The sequence below is a fragment of the Stegastes partitus genome, unplaced genomic scaffold (genome assembly GCF_000690725.1).
Source record: "Stegastes partitus isolate 25-593 unplaced genomic scaffold, Stegastes_partitus-1.0.2 Scaffold111, whole genome shotgun sequence".
In the NCBI taxonomy this organism is placed as follows: Eukaryota; Metazoa; Chordata; class Actinopteri; family Pomacentridae; genus Stegastes; species Stegastes partitus.
Genome location: NW_007577842.1, coordinates 543,829 through 562,146, shown reverse-complemented (window position 1 = coordinate 562,146; position 18,318 = coordinate 543,829).

Here is an 18,318-nt window from a genome sequence, read left to right as displayed (position 1 = left end):
CACTTCATTTTTTGCATTGTTGTTCACTAGTTTGTGCCTTTCTGCAATTAATTATTTATGGAAACTCAAATTAAAGCACAGGCTGCACTGAGGCTGTCAGACTGCTTTCAAATATTTGTTCTCATGTAGCTTCATTTACTCATTTCATACTATCTCTGCTGAGGCAGCACAGATGGAAGCATGGTTTACTCGTCTGCCCTCTTTTGTGTCTTTTCCCTGAGGAAGGAACCAACTTTAAATGTGCATGTAGCATCTATTCACATCAAAAATACAGTTATTCATTCAAATTCATTTATAGCACCCTGGAATTTAATAACTCATATATGTTTCAGCAAGATTTATTCTCATGTTCAAAGCTTTCTGAACATTTAAAGCATATTATTGCTGCTTTCTTTTCTTGTTTTTATTAGGGTGTGGGACAAATGCATATGTTCTGAACGTAACCAAAAGTCTACATCTATGCATCTATCACATATACATTTAGTATACAGTCGTCCTCAAATGTATTCATACCCTTCCATTAAAGAAAAGGGAAATTTCACCATAGCAACTCAAATAACTAGAAACTGCAAAAAGTAATGATAAATAAAAATTAGCTAAATTGTAATTTAGTGAAATAAGACATTGCTTTTGAATTGTGGTTGAAAAGAATAATAATCAAAAAAGACAAACAAAAAAACTGTCCCGGACAAATTAGAGCACTTGGCTAATGAGCAGTGGGCCAAAATCAAAATACCTGTCAACAAGTGCAGAAGTCTGATTGAGAGTTACAGAAAAGACTTAGTTGCAGTGATTGCCCCAAAGGGTTGTTAAACAAATTATTAGTTCATGGGTCCCATCATGCTTGTTTGCTTGTTTGTTTGTTTTAAAAATATTTCTATTGAACCTAAATTCAAAATCAATGTAATGATTTTTATTTACTATTGCTTTTGTCAATTTCAGCTTATTTCAGTGACAGCTGTTTTTTCCCCTTCTTTAATGGGAGGGTATGAATAACTTCGAGGATGACTGAAGGAGCATAATACTAAAAAGTTGCACGGATATTTCTTTTTATTGCACACAGAGGAATATTTGTCCCATGAGGTTTATATAGTTATATGATATTCGTTTGATAGAGTCTTGGTTGTTTGCAGCTTCTCATTTAGTGTCACTCACTTCACATGTTATGATGAATTAAGAAAAAGACCTGGAGAAAAAATATACATACACTTTAAAGATGGTCACCAAAATCTTAATGTTTTGTTGGCATCCGCATTCTTCATGCAGCAAGGTGGACATGCATATTTACGTAGTCAACCTCATAATGACCCTGATTTGAGCATGTCAATAGAAAAAATGTGATTCCGATAATGCCACTCCAGTCATTAAAACAGATTATTTTCCCCAACAGCAAGTGCCATGTAAGAATATAGTCATTAAGTTTGATCGCTGTGAGCTGTAGTGTGAAAGACAGGAATCAAAATTTAAAAGCAACATTACCCTTTTCAATACTACAGATTTAATTATTGAAAAAGATAATGTTACTTTGACATGTACTACCCATCTAAACATCCCTCCTTGACGACCACACTTCCTGACAGCAGCAGCCTCCCCCAGTAGGAAGATCCAGCTACCACACTAACGACTGAGGAAGGGCTCAACGAATGTGACAAAGAGCCCAAGGTGTCGACACAGCCTTCAAACACCTCAAATCCCAATCCGACCAAGCATTCATGAGATGTGCAGGAACATCCCTGATCTATGGAGGCCCAATCCTGCAACCCAGGTATTCATTTTAATTAGAATATAATTTAAGAGACATTTAAAAGTGTTTGTTTTCCTTCAGCATCTCAGGGCGAAGCACCAGGTGTGGACGAGATTCACCCTGAGATGCTGAAGGCTCTGGACATTGTCGGATTGTCATGGCTGACACATCTCTTCAGTGTCGCGTGGGCATCGGGTACAGTGCCTGTGGAGTGGCAGACCGGGGTGGTGGTTCCCATTTTTAAAAAGGGGGACCGGAGAGTGTGTGCCAATTATCGAGGTATCACACTTCTTCGCCTCAGTTTACTCAAGGGTGCTGGAAAGGAAGCTTCGGTCGATTGTCAAACCTCGGATTCAGGAGGAGCAATGCGGATTCCGTCCTGGTCGTGGAACAGTGGACCAGCTCTTCACCCTTGCAAAGCTGCTAAGGGGGGCATGGGAGTTCGACCTGCCAGTCCACATGTGCTTTGTGGATCTGGAGAAGGCCTATGACCGTGTCCCCCAAGGAAGTCTGTGGGGGGTACTGAGGGAGTATGGGGTACCAGGCTCGCTGCTACGAGCCATACGGTCCCTGTACAACCAAAGTGCGAGCTGTGTCCGCATTCTCGGCAAAAAGTCGGACACGTTCCCAGTGGGTGTTGGACTTTGCCAGGGCTGCCCCTTGTCACCGATCCTGTTTGTGGTTTTCATGGACAGGATCTCAAGGCACAGTCAGGGAGAGGAGGGTGTCCAGTTTGGAAACCTCAGGATCTCGTCTCTGCCTTTTGCAGACAACGTGGTACTGTTGGCTCCATCAGACCGTGACCTTCAGCACTCACTGGAGCGGTTTGCAGCCGAGTGCGAAGCGGCAGGGATGCGGAACAGTACCTCTAAGTCCGAGACCATGGTTCTCTGCCGGAAACCGGTGGATTGCCACCTCCGGGTGGGTGGGTGGGGGGGGGTTGCTTCCTCAAGCGAAGGAGTTTAAGTATCTTGGGATCTTGTTCACGAGTGCTGGGAAAATGGAGCGTGAGATAGACAGGTGGCTCGGTGCGGCATCTGCAGTAATGCGGACGCTGTACCAGAACATCGTGGTGAAGAGAGAGCTGAGCCCCAAGGCGAAGCTCTCGATTTACCAGTCCATCTACGTCCCAACCCTCACCTATGGTCACAAGCTTTGGGTCGTGACCGAAAGAACGAGATCTTTCGAAATGAGCTTCGTCCGCAGGGTGGCTGGGCTCAGTTTTAGAGATAGGGTGAGGAGCTCGGACATCTGGAGGGAACTCAGAGTAGAGCCGCTGCTCCTTTGCGTCGAAAGGAGCCAGTTGAGGTGGTATGAACATCTGGTTCGGATGCCTCCAGGGAGGCTTCCTGTGGAGGTTTTCCGAACACGTCCACCTGGGAGGAGACCCTGGGGCAGACCCAGAACCCGCTGGAGGGATTGTATCTCTCGGCTGGCCTGGCTAGCCTCGGGATCCCCCAGGCAGAGCTGGAAAGCGTCGCCGGGGGGAGGGAGGTCTGGGATGACCTGCTCCACCTACTGCCCCCGGGACCCAACTCCAGATAAGCGGAAGACAATGGATGGATGGATGGATGGATGGATGGATGGATGTTCTCCACCACGAGGAAAATGCCAAATTGGTTAAAATATAAATGGCCCAATGAGTTTCATTTGACTGCACCGCCTTGGCAGGCAGTGGAAGTTCATCTCACACCTAATACTGTCTTTCTAGAACAAACCAGCTGCTCTCATAATCCATCCATTATCTATACACAGCTTAATCCTCACTAGGGTCGCGGGGGGCTGGAGCCTATCCCAGTCGACTTAGGGCAAAGGCAGTGGACACCCTGGACAGGCCACCAGTCTATCACAGGGCTACACTTAGAGGCAGACAACTAGCACACACATATTCACACCTATGGATAATTTAGAATCACCAATTAGCCTCAACACGTTTTTGGACCTTGTGGGAGGAAGCCGGAGAACCCACGCTGCATGGGGAGAACATGCAAACTCCACACAGAAACATCCCGGTGTCCCCACCGGGACACAAACTGGTGACCTTCTAGCTGCGAGGCAACAGTGCTAACCAACTGCGCCACCTTGCAGCACCTCTCATAATACCTCATGGTGTAAATCAATATAGGCACCCATGAAAGGATTACATATTACAGATTCTGCGTGAAGAGATTCACATTTAACATTTTGCTTCAGCCATAAAATATTGGTTGGTTCAGGTAACAGATGGACTGTTGGTTTTCTACACTGATGGTCAGATATGAGTCAGAGTTGCCTCCCTGCCATCGCTGGAAACAATGCTTTAATGTGAGAACATTTCAAGCAAATATAATTATTCCACTTTATTACAGTGGATAAATCGTGCCTCTCGTGGGGGCTGCAGCCTTACGTAATGGCGACAGTGCATATAAATCATGCATCTATTCCCATGGCGGAGCATGTTTGTATGTGTCAGTTCCCAGAGCAGCGAGTACCTGCTGGTTCGCTAAATTGACAGCTCTTTGGAAAGTACTCTGCTTTTTTAATATAATCATGATTTCATGAAACCAAATGGAGACAGCTTTCATTTTAAGCGTATTTCTCTTTAATCATCCACCCCTTTTCCTTTCATCTGGACAACCGGAAGTGTGGGAAGAGGAAAGGAAGAGGTTACAGCATGGAAACAGACAGAGGTGTCGCCTAGAGAGCAACTATGGTACCGTATATACCACTATTCCAGACTGTCAGAGTGCTTTAATGAAGCCAGGACTTCTTGCGTTTGTAGCTATATACTAAAAGTGGGTGCAAATGATCCTACCATGCACAGCCAGAGTCTGAAGTTCTATATACAGTATGTTTCAGGCAGAGGCATTTATGAAGTGCCCTGTGCGCAGATGTATGAGTGTGTCAGTACTTTTGAGGTGGCCGGTTTGAGGAGATTGTCCTGTAGTTCCCCAGACAACCATTGAGATTCCAGTGTTGCACACATACTCACACGAGATTATTCAGTCCACAGGGAGGGCATCCATTCAAAGCAGAGGCAATATACTTGCAAGAGACTCCCTCGCTGAGATAGATTATGTTGCATTGACCTCAAGACTGACAAAAGATGATCTTTGACCTCTGGCTGTAAAAACTCAAACACACTTTCTCTTTGAGGAGGTTTGTGGAAATGCCTTGCCGCTTGGCTTCACTTGGAGAGAGCAGACTAGAAAAAAAACAAAACAACGACCAACATATCCAAAGGGTCAGCAGTCTGCAGACACCTGGATTCTTTTTGAATTATGAGATGGAACCGAGAACCAAGTTTTTGACCTTGCCCTGAGCAGATATGCATATGAGAAAAACAGCAACACAATATGTTTCCATTTGTATGAGCCTCAGGAAAGACTAGTTTTCTCATGCTAGCCAAAAGATGAAGAGAGCTGGTCAGGGCTTCAATAAATACTCTTACTGGCTTTCTTTCCGAGAGTTAGATGTTAGCATCAATACCTACAGGCCAAATATGAAGCTAACCAGCAGCCATTCAGCTTACCTTTACACAAATAGATAGATAGATAGACAAAAAACCATAAAAACAGCCAAGTATAAAAATTTAAATTACTTAATTGCTCAGTCAGAGTTGTGCAATCTGTGCAATCTAATGGCGCGAGGGACAAAAGCCTTCCTCAGTCTGTCAGTGGAGCAGCACAGGGACAGCAGTCTACTGCTGAACATGCTCCTCCTCTCCGTGAAGACCCCATGCAGAGGATGTGAGGCATTGTCCATGATGGCCCTGAATCTGGACAGAGTCCTCTCCTCTGCTACCTCTTCCACAGGAGCCAGCTTTAGTCCAACCACTGAACTGGCCTTTCTGATGATTCTGTTCAGTCGGGCGATGTTCCTTCCTGGAGCTGCACCAGCACACCACAGTGTACAGGAGGGCACTTGCCACCACTGTCTGATAAAACATGTGCAGCATTTTAGAGCAGATGTTAAAGGAGCTCAGCCTTCAGAGAAAATACAGCCTGGACTGGCTCTTCTTGTAAAGATGGTCTGTGTTGGCAGTCCAGTCCAGCATATTGTCCAACACTACTCCCAGGTATTTGTAGGACGGTACTATCTCCACACTGTTCCCCTCTATGTGGACTGGCCGAGGTGTAGGAGACTTCTTTCTGAAGTCCAGAACCATTTCTTTGGTTTTCTGGACATTTAGCTTCAGCTGGTTCTTCCTACACCAAACCACAAAGTCCTCCACCAGTTTCCTGTACTCTCCTTCCTCTCCTCCTTTAATACAGGCCACAATAGCTGTATCATCTGAAATATTCTGCATATGGCAGGCTGTGGTGTTATGACGGAGGTCGGATGTATACAGTGTGAACAGAGCAGGAGACATTACAGTGCCCTGGGGTGCTCCCACACCACAGCTCAGGGTGCTGGAAATGGTAGTTCCCATGTGGACGTACTGTAGCCTGTCAGTTAAGTAGTCCATGATCCAGGACACCAAGAATGGCTCCACAGCCATCCCAGTGAGCTTCTCCTGCAGCAGCAGAGGTTGGATGGTGTTAAATGTGCAGGAAAAATCAAAAAAGAGCATCCTGACTGCGCAACCCCCTTTGTCCAGGTGTAAACAGGTGGGGAAGATAGAGAACGGCATCCTCCACCCCGACCTTCTCCTTGTATGCAAACTGCAGAGGATCTTGGACATGCTTCACCTGTGGTTTCAGCATCTGCAGTACTAACCTCTCTAGGGTCTTCATTATGTGAGAGGTAAGTGCCACAGGGCGATAGTCTTTACTGTCCATAGGATGTTTAACTTTAGGTAGAGGGACAATGCATGAGGTCTTCCAGAGGGAGGGCACTTGTCCCAGATGCAGACTCAGGTTCAATAGGTGCTGGAGAGGACCCGCAAGCTCATTTGCACAAGCTTTTAGAAGCCTGGGACACACCCTGTTGGGACCTGCCACCTTCCTGATGTTCCATTTCTTCTGCTCCCGTCTCACATATGTGAAGAACTGACGTGTGCTATAGATGGAGGGCAGGGATCCTCTGTGGAGGATGGAGGAAAAAGTCTGATGTAAGATAGGAGGGGCATCAGGAGTAGCTGGACCCTTCATGGACAGAAATGGGAGGGCTGGGAGTGCTGCTGGTGGGGAGGGCACAGTGGTAGATGGTTCAGTACTGATGGGGCTGGCATTGGGAATGGGGCTGGAGGTGACAGCTGGCACAGTGTTGAACCTGTTAAAATGGTGTTCATTTTACTGGCTCTCCCTTCACTTTCCCTAACCAACCCAGTCACCTTTTTACACCCTGTAATTGTTTTCATCCCTTCTCAAACTTCCCTGATATTGTTTTCTTTTAATTTTCCTTCCACTTTCACCTTGTAGCTCTTTTTAGCTTCTCTCAGGCAGTTCTTCACCTCAGTTTGCACCCTTTTCATCTCCTCCTGATCCTTGTTGTTAAATGCCCTCTTCTTTCTCTTAAGAACCCCCTTCACCTCCCCAGTGATCCAGGGTTTGTGATTTGCATAACATTGCACTGTTTTAGTGGGCACAACAACATCCATACAGAAGTTCAAATAATCTGTCAGACACTTAGATGCTCCCTCAATGTTTTCTCCATAATGATCCAACAGTACGCTCCATTCAGTACGTTCAAAGCAATCCCTCCACCTCATGTGTCCACCTCTGCACAATTCTTGTCGTTGTCGGCTGTCTCCCAACAAGAGGTGTGTACGTTGGCTGTAAGGAAATCAGAATGTGGTCCGATTTGCCAATACACACAGCCTGTCCAAAGACAGGAATTTGTCTTATATATTATACAGTTTTTTTTCTGTATTAAAAAAAAAAAAAATACACTGAGACATTGATAAAAATTCAAAAAGAAACATTACATTTCTAATATAAAATAACATGTAAATGAAATAATAAAAGTAATCATAAATTTTCAGTCTTTAATATAACAATCAATCTTTAACACAAGTATTTCCTGTTTATTTAATAGATTTAACGTTTACATTCAATTTTATTGCTATAAACCTATTTCTAAGATTAGATACAAATACAGAGAGAAAAGCAATTTAATTCTGAAAAATTACTACATTTTTATGAGATGGCTTTTTTCCTTTACTTTTGTTGTATTTTTTTGCTGCAACAGCTGCCAGAACATTATCATTGTCTTTTTGCAATTTCATTTTTACAGTGTTGTTGACTAGTTAACTATTATTAAGTCCATACAAAAACCAAATGTAAAAACAGCACTTAGATATTTTAAAGTGTCTTTTTGGTCATTGACTAAAAACTCACATCTGTGTATTAAAGTTATGTATTTAGAAGTTTTTTCATGAAAATGATCCCTCACGGCCTTAAAATGGCTGAGATGTAACAGTACACATTGCCTCCTTTAAAAAGTGCAGCTCTATGAAGTCCCCATCACTTTCTCCACCCATCCTCCGCTGCACCCTGCAGCTCTAGCACACCAGCTCACTTACGACTTTGAGCTTTTGCACAACACAGTGGCATGTTGTAGTAGTGAACTAATTCAGCCATACAAGTTGGAAATTCTAAGGAAGAAGAACAATACATAAAGCTGACTGGATTGGTTTTGTAGGTTTTGGTACATATGAAACCCTGAAAGTTTTTATCTATGTTTTATCTATGATTGTGATTGGTAAAGGGGAGGTCTTAAAGGGGGTTACAACTGTTTCCGAGCAACATTTTACCCTCCACAGAATGGTAAACTGTCATTTTTGTCACTTTAGCTTTTATGCAATTTCACAAACATGAGTAATAAGAAATCTTTGAACCCTTGAGGTGCTGAAAGGTATCTTTGAACAGATCCACTCATTATTTTCAGTTGTGCAAGGGCAGGGGTTCCCAAACCTTTCAGCCTGCGACCCCCAAAATAACAGTACCAGAGACTGGCGACCCCCACTATCCCCGGACGTGACTGAAACATAAGAAAACGTGTTGTGAACTATATAGTGAATCAAATTAACTGTTGAGAATGCAGTTACTAGTAGAAAATGGTGAACACACTGGCGGCTGTGGCTCAGGTGGTAGAGCGGTTGTTCTCTAATTGCAAGGTTGGTGGTTTGATCCCCGGTCCCTCCACAGTTGAAGTGTCCTTGGGCAAGACATTGAACCTGAAGTTGCTCCCAAAGGCAGGCTAGCGCCTTGCATGGCAGCTCTGTCACCATTAGTGTATTAATGTGTGTGTGAATGGGTGAATGAGAAAACATTGTAAAGCGCTTTGAGTACCATTAAGGTAGAAAGTGCAGACCATTTACCATTTACACTATATTGTCGCACTCTTTCTGTAATAGGGAACAGTTTCAAACAAGGCCTGAAAATGATCTTGCGACCCCCCCACACTTTGGGAACCATTGGGAATGGTGACTGTAGTCAATATCAATATTCTCATCAAACTTATGGCAAGAAAACAGGTCACCATATCTCCAAAAAAATGTAAAACAGTTTCTTTAAAAAAGTCCTCCGTGCTAACATGAATGTGTCGGCAGAACCAGAACTCCCGCCCACTTGAGTTTATTTGAGCTATTATATCAAAAAATGGCCTTGACACGCACTCGTGAGCCACAGTTCAAACACCCTCTTGCATTCCAGCTGCTGTTCTCTCAGTTGAAAACACAAATGCCTTTATAGTTAATTTGAGGTGAAAAATGATATATGAAATTATTTTCCTTGACTTTTGCACATGATAAATAACATCTACACACAGGTCAGACTCTCCCAGAGGGGCTCTATTGTTACCATGGCAAGCCAACAACCACACATCACTATTTAATCTTAACATGTCATATAGCTGTGGTAAATATGACCAAATTGCCACTGACATATTTTACATTTTGCCCGCTGAAGTGGAGGCCGCATAGTTGTGGGTGTCTACTGGTTACCCATTGTTGATAGCTAGGAACTTTGCCAGGCCAGCTATAGCATGGTGTAATAGGAAAAAGAAAGATGAATGGACTCTGGGGACCCTGAGGACGTTCTGTTTATTTTCTTAATTGCCTGAAGTTAGCAGCTGAGAGTATGAGAGTCAGCAGGTGGTAAACAGGGGGAAAAGTGTGAACTGAGAGGCAGTGAGTAACAGAGAGGAGCTGTATGTGTGAATTTAAGAACAGTTCATGCTGCAGTTACATATTGTTGTAGGCCTCTGAGTTCACAGAGTGAGCAATAACTCAAAGCACAGTGCTAAGACTTTTTCCATGAGGACTAAAAAGAATCCTGACTGAAGAAGAGCTCTAAATTAAAAGATTTTTTTTTTTCATGGTGATCAGCTACAGACTCTTCCATCAGGCTCCTGCAGTGATGGAAGATGTTTTCAGATCCTTGCTTGACTTAATACAGCAATGTATATATTAAAAGCCTTACATGAAAATCATATTCAGGTAAAAGTGCATAGGTTTTAGCAACAAAATGTAATGGAAGTATTGAAATAAAAGTACTGTTTCAGTCTTTCTGACTCGTATATTGTTGTATATGACACTGTTATTCAGATGATGTCAGCATCATGTTACTGTTGCTGCAGATGGAGCTAATTTAAAGTATTTAATATACAGTTTCATATACATGGCCAGAATAGAAATCTGAGGGCTTGGCAGAAGAAAAAAGAAGAAGAAGAAAAAAAAAACTCTTAGCAGGTTTTTTTTTTTTTTTTTTTTTTTAACCATTTCCCTAATCTTGTGAGATATTGTTTGAACATTGGTTTGAAATACAACTGAGAGAAAAAGGAATATTTGGTGGAGCAGTTAACAACCCACAGATGTCTGAAAAACAATCAGACTACATACAACTTTATGTAAGACATCAGAGGGCAAAAAGGTTTGAAACCTCTGCTTTAATCGTTAACTATGCTGTATTTTTAAAAGCTCATTGTGTTGTCAATTTTGTAAAATCTTCATCTTAAAGGTAAATAAAGCTGTCCGATAAATGTAGAGAGTACAATCCCTCTGAAATGTAATATGTAATGAAGTGGAAATAAACCGATACAGTACAAGCACTTCAAAGTTTTACTGAAGTACAGTACTTGAGTAAATGTACTTAGTTACTTTTTTTTTTTTTAAACTATTATGGCTGCGATAATATAGATCTTTATCTTAAACATGTGGCTTTAAAAAACTAAATTACCTACTTCCAAAAAAGTTTTAAACATCATTAGAGCCAATTTGATTGGTTTAGCTTAAAGACAGAAAATAGGGATGTAACTTGATTTCTTATCTAAATAACTTTTCACTAATCTGTATAGTTAAAGTGTAAAATATATAGATTGTGGTGTTATCGAGTCAAACCTTCCTGTTTCTGGTCTGGGAGTACCTTGTATATTATTAGTAGAGCGTATGACAAAACCTGATGTTTTTTACAGATAAATTTCTTCACGGATTTAAAAATGAGATGTAATTTGTGTTCTTAAGAGTCTAAGCTCAGCTAACCAACTAATATTGATCTTCCCAACTAACTTGTAAAGAAAACAAATAATTTCCCAAAGTGTTGCTTTATTACTTTACACTTCTTGTACTCAGTAGTTAATAACGAACATAAAAATCTTTCTGAATACATTTCAACTAGACCACTGAACTAAAACAAATTTCAGACAGGATACCGGCCCTCCCCTTCAACAGACAGCATCCATCATAAATTGAGGTCAGCTTCTGAGCACTGTCAAGGGAGATGCTGAGAAAACCTTTTAGAAGACTTTCTGGAATATTTCAGAGGCTATTTCTGACCAAATCTAATTCTGTCATGTAAACGTATGGGAATTACCCTGCTGGACACTCAGTCTTTCTGTAAAAAAAGCTTTCAACATCGTCCTTCCCACAACTGAACATCATGCAATCCAAAGCCAGAAGTGTTTCCATTAGGAGCACGGAGACTCATGGCCGTATCATATCCGGGACACAGGATGTGACCAACAGAGGGGAACCAATGTCATTTGCAGACAGCTTACTGAAACCACCGCAGCACGCACCTGTGCTGGAAAAAAATAGTTGGGAAAAGGGCTCTCCCACATGATTGGAACAATCCCAGAAAAGAACACTGAAGCATGGAAATTGGAAAGCACCTTGTCTACTCATCTGGGTGGCTGAAAGAGGAGGAATAGAAGTGAGAGAGGAGCGAAAGAGAAAGAAATGAAATGAAGGAAATGAAAAGTGAAAGAAAGAAAGAAAGAAAGAAAGAAAGAAAGAAAGAAAGAAAGAAAGAAAGAAAGAAATAAAGAAAGAAAGAAAGAAAGAAAGAAAGAAAGAAAGAAAGAAAGATAAGGTGAAGGTAAGGAATGGGATAGAGACACACAGCAAATAAAGGAAACAGGAGCAAAGAGGAATGATAAGAAATGGTTCTGTTGGTTGTGGATTGCCATGGCAACTCCCTCTCGATTCCAAGTGTTTTTATGTTCTACCGCTCTCTGCTGGATCCAGGCAGATGACTAAAGCTGTGCCAGGTCTCATGAGGTATCTACAGTATGGAATTACCATCTCTTTCCACAAGGCCTGCACGGTTAGCTGCTTTCTTACTGCTGGAAACTCTAAGCAGAAGCTGTAAACAGGTTGGATACTGACAGGTGTGGCTGGAAATCACCGCTGTTTGACTGAAAACATGGTCCTGCAGCAACAACCTCACTACGATACAGTTTTTCTTTTTCTTTTCTTTTTGTAATGGACAGCCATATAAACTAATTTGGTGTAATTATTCAGTCATCATCAGACGAATGGCTATGATGTAAGACTACACTGTAAAAAAACAAAGAAAAAATCCGTCATTTTTTGCTATTTTTATTGAACTGATTTTTTCCTGTATTTTCTGAAATACATGAAAATTTATCAAAGGTTACAGAAATACAGTGAATTTACATGTACATTATTATTAACAAAATATGACTGTGAAAGCCAGTTTCCATTTTTTGTTGGGGTTCGAGGTTTTGGAACATTTATTTTGTGGAATTACTTCCTGTGTGTACTTGGCTGCACTGTGGTGTGCTTTTTGTTTCAGGCTGGGCCATGGCTGAGGAGGGCTCGCTCGTTGTCCACCGCACCTGTCCCTCATCTTAATCTGCTTTTAAGTCGGCTTCTCCCCGTGGTTCAGTGCCAGATGATTAATTCTACCCTGGGCAATACATCGCCCACGATCGCGATCTCGAGTTCTCGTGCTTTGTTTGCTTGCCTTGTGCTAACCTCACCTCTCGTCATTCCCTTCAGAGCCTTTTCTGCCTGACGTCTCTCCCCAGCCCAGCCTTCACGAGTCAGTCACCAACTTTGGATTCACTAGTCACGAACACCATATCCCCTGAGCACGGATTTCTCTAACTGGAGTACCCAGACGGAATTCCTGGATCACCCTATCTATCTATCTATCTATCTATCTATCTATCTATCTATCTATCTATCTATCTATCTATCTATCTATCTATCTATCTATCTATCTATCTGCTGGAATATTACTGTGTATTACAATATATGTGTAAAACCAACAATTTCATTCACTTGGGGTGCATTTAGTAAGAAATGGCAAAATATGCAAACACATATGCACTGGCAATGCACAGGTACATACATATGTTGCATTAGATCTTTATAGGTTCATTTCTCAAAATTTTTGATTTACAATCAAAACCTAATTCAATTTCCATCAGCTTCAGCTGCACACATTTAATGCTAAATAGCAATTATTAGCATTGCACTAAATTATTGCGGTGAACATTGTAAACACTATACCTGCTAAACATCTGCATGTCAGCTCTGACATTGTATCATGTTTATTATTTAGCATCTCTGGCAGAGAATAATCCTTCTGCAGGTTCATATGGAAAATTTATGATGACTTTGGCTTCCTCTATAGACATCTGTTATCATGAACTGTCGCTTCTGGCATAAAAACACAACTTGTGATGTAACTCTCCTTTTACTGACTTACTGCGACAGTATGTAGAAGTTTCCTTTGCTGGTTTTGGTTTGGACATGTGTGGAGGAGAGATGGTATATAAATATGTATTGGAAGAAGGATGCTGAAGATGGAGCTGCCAGGTGAGCGGAAAAGAGAAAGGCCAAAAAAGAAGTTTATGGATGTGGTGAGAGAGGACATGCAGGTGGACGGTGTGACAGAGGACGAATCCAAGGACAGGAAGAAGATTGAAATGAATGATCTGCTGTGGTGACCTCTAACAGGAGCAGCCGCAAGTGGAGAAAGTTTCCTCTGGTGTGTGAGAGTTGCTGATCCTGTTTATATGCTGCTAATGGTGCCCATGTCGAAAAGCGCATCTCTACAAATGATAGAATATACGCAGCACTGCCCTTTGTTGAATATTTATATCTGTCACCTGAGCTGAGACATCGCAGGTGGTGACAGGACCCACCTCGATTTGGAAGCTGACACCTCTTGGTTAACAGCCTTCTTTGTATAAAAAAAAAAAAAGATTCAGATCCTGCTGGGAAAGCCATCAGGATGTTGCTGACCACAGTGTGAGGGGGTTGAGGTGGGGCAGAGAAAGAGAGGAATACGAGAAAAGAGGACCTGGATTTATGGACTTCTGTAGCGTTTCCAGAATCAGTCCATCAGTATGATCATCAGAGCCTCTGGAAACTAACATTTTTGATGTTTTAAGTCTCTTGCAATCCACTTTTAAAGGGGTTTATAATTCTATCACCCTCAGCACTGTCAAATGGTGTACGCCACACATATTAATATTGGGGTATAAATAAAAACAGAGACCTCCTTGAAGCCCACACACTCTGCTACAGTGTCCTTGAGCAAGACACTGAATTGCTACCAGCCCCATATGTGCTCCTTTGTAGCCGGGCCCAGCCTCTGAAACAGAAAACAGGATTTCCTTCAAGGATCAGCAAAGGATGATATTTGATTCCTAGCAAAGAAAAAAATAAAGTTGCTCTTGCATGCATCTGAATATCACCGACAAGCTACAAATCAAGCGGCTGCCACGGAGGCTTGAAGTTACAAGGAGAAGTAAGGCTCTAAAGTGATATTTCAGCAGACAGTTTTTCATATGAGGTGAGCCATAAATGTCATCAATAACCAAGGAGGCCACACTTGCTTGAGCAAAAAGCTGTATATAAAGACTGGTCTGTGGTTTTATTCTTTTTGGACATGCTGCAAGACACTTGAAGAGCGCTGTAGTACCTGCCTTCATTGCATCAAGGTTTGTTTTTATTTTTCCCTGCTTTTGAAAAAAAAAAAAAAAAAGAAATAAAAATTACAGATGCTGTCACCCTCTTACTGGTAGTCCTGCTTGCTCTCATGGAAAATGTAAAAGGGGCCCAGCCTTGTTGAGGTCAGGCTTACTCTGCTAGTGAGTGGTGGCCAAGTCACAAAACAGATGTTTACTGTTTTTCTAAGGATGATTTGTTCTCTGCTCAAATATTGACTCAGGTCCAATCATAACCGAGGTCACTTTAACAGAGTGCTGCGTTAGAGTGGGCAGACGGGGTCACAATGCTTCAACCATGTGATAATATTTTAGAGTAATTGTGGGAAAGACAGTTCGAATGCTTAATCCACAGGCACTTTGAAAGAGTTTATGATTCTGACAGGTGACTGGATTTGTCCATAATTCAAGCAGGTGTGCGATAAAATGATCAGATGAGTCACACGTATAGGAAAGTTGAGGCTGTGTGTGTGCTCCTGGATGTGTCACCCTGTTAAGCAGTGAGTATGAATGAGTTTGAGGAAGACTTTGTGTATTTCTGTGTGTGTGTCAGCGTACAGCTCATCTGCAGAGGCAGTCATGGACCCGGTAAAGGTCTCTCCACAGAAGCCATTAAGCTGCACGTCTGTTGGAATAATGTGTTTGACTTGGCTGTGGGGAAGCAGCAGGTGCTGGGAGGACCAGCTTGGAGCTGCCGCCTGCTTTGATCTGCCGGCCAGGGACCAGTCTTCCCTCCACGGTGACTTTCCCTTCCATCTCTGCTTTGTCTTCCTCCTTCCATGTCTCCGTTCCTTCCTCTCTCTCTCTCTCTTCCGTTCTTTATTTTTCTCACCGTTTTCATGTCTACCATTTGTCTCTTTAATTTAATGGCTTCCCCTATTTTATCTCTCGCTCTTTTACCTTGACTTTTTTTTCCCCCCTGATTTTCCGTTTCCCCCGTTTTTCCGGTTTTCCTTTTGTGTTTCTGCCCCCCACCTTCCGACTTTCTCCCCACATCCTAGCTGTTAAAGAGCTTAGTTGTACTCCAGCCACACAGCTGCTAGAAATCAATGACACTACTGGGTGCAGAGCAGCGAGTACAAGTTTAAATTTATGCATTCAGTGAATCATTGAAAGAGAGGCAGCAATGGTCTGGAAGTTGCTAAATAGACATTTTTCCTGCTTCATTATGCAGAACGAACAAATTGATGGTTGGTGTGAAACTGTTGAATCACCTGTAAAGGAAAAATTATTTTTTGAGAAGATTGATATATATATTTTTTTATCTTTATGCTAAAGATAAAGTTACAGTCTTTAGGTGGCAAGTCCAGTTTATCCAACCAGCATCTTTAAATTTAATTTATTTTAACATCAAACAGACTTTTAGGAGTCTCAAGAGGTTGCCTGGCAACTTCATAGCGAGGCAAAGACTCAAGGAAGTCATAAGAAATAAGCCAGGGAGCACCTAACCTGCTATAGAACCACAACTTGGCAGTTTTACACATTGAATGAGGCATGATTTGTTAACTTAAGATATTTACAGGTGCTGGCAACTTTGGACAGAGAAAAGCACATAAAATCCTAAATAGCATCAATTCTTTGCCCAGCCTGTTTCTATAAGACATAACTGAGCTCAGCTTACCACTAAAGTGAGATTTTGACAATTTTTTTATAACAAGGAAAAGCCTTCCTCTTATCTTAACCTGACCCAAATGTAAAATTTTGAATTATCTTGTTTTTCTGTTTGTTTTTCTCATTGCACTGCTTTGTCCAAAAAAAAATCTGTTGTTGAGCGCACAGTGAGACCCAAAAGAAAACTGGACTGGCTTATAAATGAGACTATGGTGTCTCAGTGATTGGATACAAGTCTGAACTCTGTGTTTTATCTTTTCTCAAAGATGTCTCACTGCTAATATATATAGTCTTCAGCTTCTCATTGATTCATCACAAATCCCACTAATAAATAATCTCTTTGTGTGTGTGTGTGTGCATGTGTGTGTGTGCGTGTGTGTGTGTGTGTGTGTCTGTTTTTTGCAAATCTTGACAACAGTGCATCCGATCAACTTTAAACTTGGTAGGTGTGTTGTTCGGGATGCGAGGAAGTGCAGTGTTGAGTTTGGAAGAGATCAAATATACAACTGACTGCGGCATCAATCTTTACTAATGCGAACATGAATGATGAAAGCAGGCGCTGCATTGGTTTGTGTAATTTTCTGTGTAACTTGATAGTTCGTAAAGTATACAGCTGTGGTGGTGATGTTCTCAATGAAATGGTGCATCACAGTTGAGTAAATGTAGTGGAAACTCTGCTGGTATGTTCAGCACATACTTTCTATACTCCTTCTCAGAGTTCATCCAGAGTTTTCTTTACATTTCTATTGCATTAAATGTTGCCTCACAGCACAAAGGTTTGAACTTGCCAGTCAGCTCAGGCCTTTCTGTGCAGAGTTTACACGTTCTCCCTGTGCGACAAACAAGGTGGATTGATTGCTGATTCTTAATTGGCTGTAAGTGTGAGTGTTAATGGTTTTCTGTGTGTGTCAGCACTGGCGACCTGTTCAGGGTTTACAGCATCTCTCACCCTGTTCCAGCTGGATTTTTTTCTCTTATTTTTTTCTAATTTATTGCTCAACAAGGTTGTTAAGGAGAAACCTCTGAGACACCTATGAGGACAGCCAAAAAAAATTCCTGTTTTTCTTTTGTTTGATTTATTCATTTGCTCCTTATTTCTCCTAAAGGGATGTGTGGGAGAAACAGGTCAGAATTCAGTAAACTTCAAATAAGAAGATGATAAACGTCTGATGGCAAAAAGAAAAGACGATTGTGAGCAGTACAGTTTTCCTCCTCTTGCTTGCTTCCACTGTTTTAGTCAAGTTAAACTAACCAGTGGCTGGTTGTAGTGTTAAGTTTTGTGTAAAGACATGAATTTGTTGGATATTCAGATTCAACACTATCCCTTTAGGACAGTGCATTTTTGAAACAAACAAACAAACAAAAAAAACAAAAAACAAAAAAAACCCGCTTGTTGTACAAAGCCAAAACTTTCCTCCACTCACATGTTCCTCCTCTTTTCTGTGGGTGCTGTTTGTGAGTGAACTTGTGCAAATTGTGCACACCGTTTTTTTAAAATATCTGAATAAGCATGCATAGTTGCTTTATCTGCTGAATGAAAGACACGACTACGTTAAGCCCTAACAAGATGTCATGACACCCAGTGCTTAACAAGGCGATGCAGCACATGAGTCATAATTTTAGCTCTGGAGCTCTCCCTCCCCCTGTATCTTTTTTGTCTTGGCCTCAAGGTAAAGCCATTACGCTTGAAACGAAGAAGAAGCAGCAGCAAAAGCAGTAGCCCTCCTGGGTTCAGAGAAATAGGGGAGGGAAGCCATGAAAAGTAAAGCCCAGGGCTGTCCAGGGCCCTGAAAAGAGAGTTCCCTTTATTGAAGGAGCCCACTCCCATGCATTCCTCT